The following is a 7,500-nucleotide window of genomic DNA, read 5'->3' as shown; positions in this document are numbered from 1 at the left end:
GAGGCCAAGCCAAGTATGGCCAAGATATTGACCTGTGGGCACAAGCGTTTGGCCTCCTCTTGCGATTTCGGATACGTTTGATGACAGTCTTTTTTTATTTATTTATCTATTTTTCAAGTTAATCTTAAGGTTACCAGACAAGCGAGATCCAACCCAAAGGACTTCTTTCATCTCAACAAAACAAAAAAAATAAGGAAAAGATGAGACTAATTAAAAACGACGATGTCTTGATATAATCGGAAGAAAAAATGTGTGAGGCGTTTAACAAATATTTTCTCCCAGTGTTTACAAAGGAGATGTTCATTATGGTACCTAGCTGCTATCCGATTTTCACTGGGGATGAAGAAAGTAGACTATCTAACATCAGTAATAGTAAGGTAGAAATGGTCAAACACTGAAAGACTTAAGGTTACAAAATCCCCTGGTCGAGACGATTTTTTTTTTTTTTTTCCAAGAGTGCCCAAAGTGTGAATCTGAAATTTGTAGACATTGGTTTTGTGTCTATTGCTTAGGAGCAGGCAAACGTTGTTCCTGTTTTCAAAAAGGGAGATAAATCATCCATATGCAACTACAGGCTAATCAGTTTTAAATTATAGGTAAAATGCTCGAATCAATTATAACTAATAGAATCAGAGATCACATCGAGAGACATTATTTGATTCGTAATTCGCAGTATGGTTTCTCCAAGTATAAGTCATGTGTGACTAATCTTCTATCTTTTTACACTGAAACGTACAAGGCATCAAAAAACAATGATAGTTACGATGTTATTTACCTTGACTTTAGCAAAGCTTTCGACAAGATGCCCAACCAGAGACTACTAAAGTCAAAACCCATGGTAGGAGGAAAAGTGTTTGAATGGATTAGAGCTTGGATCAATGACAGAAAACAGTGGCTCACCATAAACGGTGCAAAATCCAAGTGGTGGAGTGTTTCTAGTGGAGTTCCCCAGGGCTCGATTTTGGGTCCCTTATTGTTCATTATGTATATAAACGACTTGGACAATGGGATTAATAGTAATGTTAGTAAGTTTGCGAACGACACTAAAATAGGACGCCTAATTAGGTCAGGAGAAAACACCGAGACTCTGAAGGTGATCTAAACAAATTGTTCACATTTTCCGTGAAATGACAAATGGAGTTTAGCATCTTAAAGAGCAGCGTGTTAAACGTAGGGCTACACAACCCCGAAAGCAGATATAGCTTAGATAACACGTTTTTAGAGAAAATTGAGTATGAGAGACTTTGGAGTTCTCGTGAGTCCTGACCTTAAATCCAGAAAACAGTACATCAGCGCCAGGAATAAAGCTAACAGAGCATTAGGTTTCATTGCTAAATATGATAATTGGAATTCAAGGATATAGATTACGTTGGAACTGTACATGAATTCAAGACAAGGTATGATAAAAAATTAGAAAATAGGATACGGGATCTATCAGTCGTTGCTCCTTTCCTGTATACTACAGATAGGTAAATACAATTAGGTAAACACACACACACACACACACACACACACACACACACACACACACACACACACACACACACACACACACACACACACACACAGAATAAAATTAATTATTTGGTGTTTGTAAGAACTTTGTTTTTAGACTCTCAATTTGTTAACGAGGCTTAACTTATTATACATTTTGTACTGGCTGGCCCCTGGCTATTTCACTCATTAGTCGGGGTACATTGGAAGTCAGATGAGGTCTTGTTTGACTGAGAGATCACGGTGTACCGATTAAAATAAACACGAATTTTGGTGCGTTTGCGTGGTGTAGGTCGGGAGAATAAGGTCAATATCCGGTCGACATTTGATATGAATGATTGTGCACGATCCATTTTTATTTATTTATTTGTTTTTTTTCAATAAGGTTCGGTCCAGAGTAACAATTATTGAATCATGTGACCGAAATATTTAAGGAATAAGGAAATGGTGGAACACCATTACAAAGCAAAGAAAGGCTTAGCTAAGCTGATTTTAAGTAAAGTCTTGAGCTCACGTGAATAAAATAACCTCTATCTAACATTTCTTAATGCAATAAAGTTCCATAAATTAAATCATACCACCTGACTTTATCCAGAAGAAACTTTACAGAGATCATGACCGCAAAGGAGTTGAGTGAAAACTTTTATGAGCATCTGAGCACTGATGAAATCACCCTTAAAATAGAGGAGTTGTAAAATTAATGAGTATTACTGAGAGTAGGTTAGAGATGGTTAGAGCGTCGTTACTTGTGGCGGAGGTCGAACCCTGCCGCCAGCGAGTTGAACCAAGGGCATGGCTCATGAAATTTTACGATACAATGTCCTCTGTAAGGAGTACCTTCATAGCCTCCTAACAGGGGGAATTCTCGACTTTTAGCCGAATCATCATCATCATTATCACCATCATCATCATCAGCATCATCATCATCATCATCATCATCATCATTATCGTCATCGTCATCATCATCATCATCACATCATCATCATCATCATCATCATCATCATCATCATCATCATCATCATCATCATCATCATCATCATCATCATCATCATCATCATCATCATCATCATCATCATCATCATCATCGTCATCATAATCACCACCATCACCACCATCACCATAATCATCACCATCACCATCACCATCATGATTAGTAAGCGGTGTATGCTGTGACTTTGAAAAATACGTGGCAAGAATACAGAACATTACAATCTTCTTCGATATTTGTTCCCTCCTGTTTCGAACGAAAGTGCTGGTGGCGCAATGGAAAGCGTGCCGGTCTCGTATTTACTTAATCATGGATTCGAAACTCGCACTTCTCTCCGATCTCCTGTAGTGCCTGTTACCGCATCTAATCGCCTCCTGGCGTAAGCTCATTACAATATTTTTTTCCCCTTGTTTTCAACAAAGAATTTTAAGCAAAAATGTAAAGTGCATAAAAAAGAGATCTCTAAATCCGACGGAGTTCTATTCATTATTATTATTACTAACCTAGTCCGCCAACGTAATGTTCAAGTTGGCAATAGCAGTTTTAATTTGAGCCAGTTATAAATGTGACTATGATTTTTGTTCCCGGCGTTAGCCACATGTGGTTCAATAGTTTATGATAATGATTTCCTGATTGGCTCTACTAATTAAAAGTGGGATGATTACATCGGAGGTCGACTGATATATGGTTCCCAGGAACAATTCCTGTTACGAAGTCATACATGATATCTCGAAATAATTGACAGAACATTATATATATATATATATATATATATATATATATATATATATATATATATATATATTATATATATATATATATATATATATACATATATATATATATATATATATTTATATGTTTATATATATGTTTATATATATATGTATTTGTATATATAATATATATATATATATATATATATATATATATATATATATATATATACAGAACATATACACAGAAATGACAGAACGGAATAGGTACCAAGAAAATATGCATTTCTGCTCTTATCTAATGCTTAATGTTATTCAAATTTACCTAATATGTTATATTTACCTAGATTTATGTTTGAGATTACATACGAGATTAATGGATGATGGAGAGACCTATGGCCTTTTGGAGTACTGTCATTTTCTCTGATGAGTCATGATTCGCATTATTTTCTGAGAGTGGAAGAGTGTGGGTTTGGAGACTATTTGGTCAGGATTTTGACCTCAAAAGACTGCAGCCAACAGTAAAACGGGGGCATTTCAATAATGGTGTGGGTGCAATTTGGAGTGATGGTCGATCAGAGCTTGTGGAGTGTCAAGGAAACATCAATTCAGACAAATATGTTTCTATATTAAAGGACTCATTCCAATATTCTCCAGTGGTAGAATGAGTAAAAATGTCTTCCTATTTATGGAAGATAGAGCTCCTTCTCACAATGTTCAAGCAACAAAAAATTGATTTAGACAAAATGGGATCAGGAAACTTCCATGGCCAAGTCAGTCCCCGGATATGAAGCCTATTGAACACCCCTGGGGCATATTAGACCGACAACTTCGCAAAAGGAACAGGAAGCCACCTTCAAAGCCCGAAATATTGGGATTACCACGTGAAACATGGCAAGAAATCCCTCCAGATGATATTCATGAACTAATCACAAGCATGCTAAGAAGGGTCCTTGGATTGAAAAAAAGCAAAGGGGATGTCAACCAAGCTTTAGTTATTTACATTTTGACCATTTATAAACACTTCAATTGTATCAATTGCTTGTTTAGTAAATTAACAATTTCTCTTGGTGTCTATTCAATTCTGTCATGTCTGTATATATATATATATATATATATATATATATATATATATATATATATATACATATATATATATATATATATATATATATATGTAGATATATGTATATGTACAGTATATACATATATTTATATATAAATATGCATATATATATGTATATACATATATATATGTATATAAATATACATATATATATATATATATATATATGTATATACATGAATATACATATATATTGAACATCTTTAGAAGCTCTGCCATGGGATTCGAACCCTGACCCGTGCGTACATAATGACGAGGTCAAGATTCGGTTCTCGGGCCTGAAACTCTGGAGTCGCTGTGTCTCGCTGCAGTGTGGCACGAAGTAGTGAGAATGAAGGGGTATTAACATATATATATATATGCTAATAAGAACTCCAAGTGGTCTACTTTGCATATATATATATATATATATATATATATATAATACTATATATATGTATATATATATATATATATATATGCTAATAAGAACACGGGTACGTGTGTTCACTTTTGCAAAGTAGACCACTTGGAAAAAGAAACTAACGAAGCAGAGCGCTTTCGTATATTTCATGCACTTTTTGCACTGAAGATGTAATATACGAAAGCGCTCTGCTTCGTTAGCTTCTTTTTCCAAGTGGTCTACTTTGCATATATATATATATATATATATATATATATAATATATATATGTATATATATATGTATATATATATATATATATATATATATATATATATATATATGCTTCAGGGTAAATAATGCGTCGCGTATGCATTGCGCAGTTTACTTGGCAGAACTCGTAATCTTATCTCAGTCTATTGCACGCTTTGGCCTGCGACGGTTACAATAAGCGACCGGTGTAATGTGTGATCTCTCAGACTTCGAAAGAGGGCAAATCGTTGGGGGCCGGTTATCGGGAGCGTCGGTGATGAAAACAGCTGAACTGTTGAACGTTTCACTAATGACAATATCCACTCGTAATGACAACATACACAAAACATGGGAAAACACCATCGGCGAAGAGGAATATTGAGCGAAACCCAAAGTTATCTCACAGAGACCGACGAACATTAAAAAGGACTGTGGCCAAACAACATATAACAATCGCAGCAAAAGTAACAGCAGAATTCAACACACTTGAGGATTCCTGTGTCGACGAAAACAGTACGGCAGTAGCTCCACAAAGCTAACATTCATGGTAGGGCTGCAACTGCGAAACCCCTTATAACGGATCCCAACGCTAAGCTGCGAAATAATTGGTGTCACAAACATAAAACTTGGACACTTGATGATTGGAAGACTGGTATGGTCAGATGAATCAACGTTTACGTTATTCCTTACGAACGGCAAGGTTTATGTATGGATAACCCCAAAAGAGGCCTATGATCCGGACTACCTGCTTCCTATAGTCAAGCATGGGGACGGTTCCATTTAGATTTGGGCGGCTATATCGTGTCATTAAGCTGGTCCTCTCATTCACATCACAGGCCGGATAACTGCGAATGAATATCTCGACATCCTCAAAGATATTCTTACCATGATTAGCGTCTTGCTGCCAGAGACTGCCATATTCCAAGGCGATAATGCGCCCATACACACAGCCAAAAAGATTCAGTCTTGGTTCGTAGAGCATCAGAATATCATCAAACATCTTCTCTGGCCTGCACAATTGCTAAACCTCAACATAGTTGAACCGTTATGGGAAGTTTTAGAGCGGAGAGTGAGGAGCAGATTTCAACCTCCAACATAGTTGCAACAATTGGCAAATATTTTGGTACAAGAATAGGACAACATTCCGTTGGAAACTATTGGGACACCCTACGAATCCTTACTGCGAAGGATTGCAGCTATTCTACAGGCAAATGGTGGCCCAGCACCGTATTAATAAATTGATATTGTGTATTTGGCAGTTCATATTATTTTATGTCCAACGTCTGTATATATATGTTTATATATATATATGTGTGTGTGTGTGTATATATGTATATATATATATATATATATACATATATATATATGTATATATATTTGTATCTATATATGTATATATATATATATACATATATATATATATATATATATATATATATACATATATATATATGTATATATATTTGTATCTATATATGTATATATATGTATCCAGAGTTCTAGGCTCGAGAACCGAATCTGGTTTACTGCCACCCAACGCTATGTTACGAACATGAAGCTGCTTTCTGTTATTGATTCCCTTTTGAGATATTGTCTGCATGTTTTACGAGGTAATTATTTTAGCAATCAAGTCACGTAGCTTTCTTTTATGATAGTAAACTAATCTCCTTCGAAAATGGAATACTGATCACTTGTAATTTTTGCTATGCCTCCAATCTGCTATACTCATTACATCTTCCCTTTAACATCCTCAGGAATAGAAGAATTGGTTATTACTGAAGAAGAAATTTGATGGTGATGCATTAGCAGAAATGGGAAAGCATATGGTAATGAATAAAATCGCCTGACATCAGACATGATAAAGAAATGATATCGAAGTACCCTGCCAAGAAATGCTTTGATTCTTTTGTTTCCAACGATAGTCTTGGAATATGAATAAAATTGCCTAGCGGCATTTATGACGGGGTAATAGATTATTTGTCAATATTTTAAATCACAATTTATATTTGAATTATCTATGACAACTACTGATACGTAATCAAATTTCTGTTCATTCTGATACATTTTCATTATCTGACCTAGAAAAAATGAATATGGACGTAAAATAAAAAAAAAGAGATTATTGTAACAAATCCAGAGTATTATGATGAGAATTTAATTTCGACTCAGTAAAATGCTAAACTGACCAATCACAATGATAGTTTTTTTTTTCCTCTTTTTTCCTATTCGATGCGTATTATAAAAATGGATTAAATACCTATGACACAGTTCTGGGATTTGATACCATTTAGGGCCTTTAGGGTCGTCATGCGTTGACTTCTGAGTAGGATTCGAACCTTCTCGTCTCTAACCTCCATCACCCACCCGGCTACCACGATCACCAGAAAAATACATCTTAAAAGTATATACCTACATACATATTTTACATATCCATAAATATATATTTACATATGTATACTGCACAGGAAAATATACAGATACATTTACATATTCATATACATACATATATACATATATACATATATACATATACATAAATATAT

The sequence above is a fragment of the Oratosquilla oratoria genome, chromosome 5, assembly GCF_046742065.1.
Source record: "Oratosquilla oratoria isolate Oo_2021 chromosome 5, ASM4674206v1, whole genome shotgun sequence".
Taxonomy (NCBI): Eukaryota; Metazoa; Arthropoda; class Malacostraca; order Stomatopoda; family Squillidae; genus Oratosquilla; species Oratosquilla oratoria.
The sequence above is the reverse complement of the archived record's forward strand: the minus strand, read 5'-3'. Positions refer to the sequence as shown.